We start from the raw sequence: 780 nt of genomic DNA, 5'->3' as shown, positions 1-780 counted from the left end.
TTTTCCTCCTTCCTTGCTCTTCTGGTATTTTGTCTGGTTCCACTTTCAACGGTGCCAGTTGCCAGTTGTACATACAGTCCGAGCATGGACTACAGCAGTTTGGATTACGAACCTTGCTGAATGTGAGGCTTCCTCCTTGAAAACCCTGGCTGACCAGAAACGATGGATTACGGCCAAGGCAGTGAACCTCAGTGCCTTTGAGTAACCCATGAGGAAGCGTCAGCGGCACTTTACAAGCTCAGGATCGTATGGAGCTCTACTTCCTCTTTTTTCCCCTCCAACATCCTGCTTTCCTCTCTTCCCATGAGTGAAATGATTTCTGTGCTCTTGACTGTAGGAGCCTGATCTTTAGCATAAGACTCGCTTCCTGCTTAAGAGACCTGGAGAATCATGAGAATAGCATGTGAGTTGTGTGCATGCAGGAAATCAGAAAACTGGCCTCCAAGGGAGAACGTATATGTGAGGTGCGGCCATATCAGGCCTAATGGTTATTGTAAAGATTCTCCAGATTCCAAAGGTCTCTTGATGGTAGAGGCAGAGGTTGTGCTGCGGTTTTGCAAAAACAAAGGTGGAGGCTTTCTATCTGACCTTCTCCACGTCCTCACTAATCAGGGCTAATGTCAGATAAGCAGCTTTTGTCTCTTTCTTCCCATTTTATGATAATAAATACGGACTGAGGTTTACTCGGGAGGGCTCCTCCCAGAGTTCCTCAGTCCCCTGACACAGACTTTGTGTTAAGCCTCTTCATTCCTCATGCCAAGACCCTCTCTTCTGGTGACC

This window comes from Otolemur garnettii, unplaced genomic scaffold (assembly GCF_000181295.1).
Source record: "Otolemur garnettii isolate 467f Iridium unplaced genomic scaffold, OtoGar3 scaffold00271, whole genome shotgun sequence".
Lineage (NCBI taxonomy): Eukaryota > Metazoa > Chordata > Mammalia > Primates > Galagidae > Otolemur > Otolemur garnettii.
Note: the sequence above shows the minus strand (reverse complement) of the source record.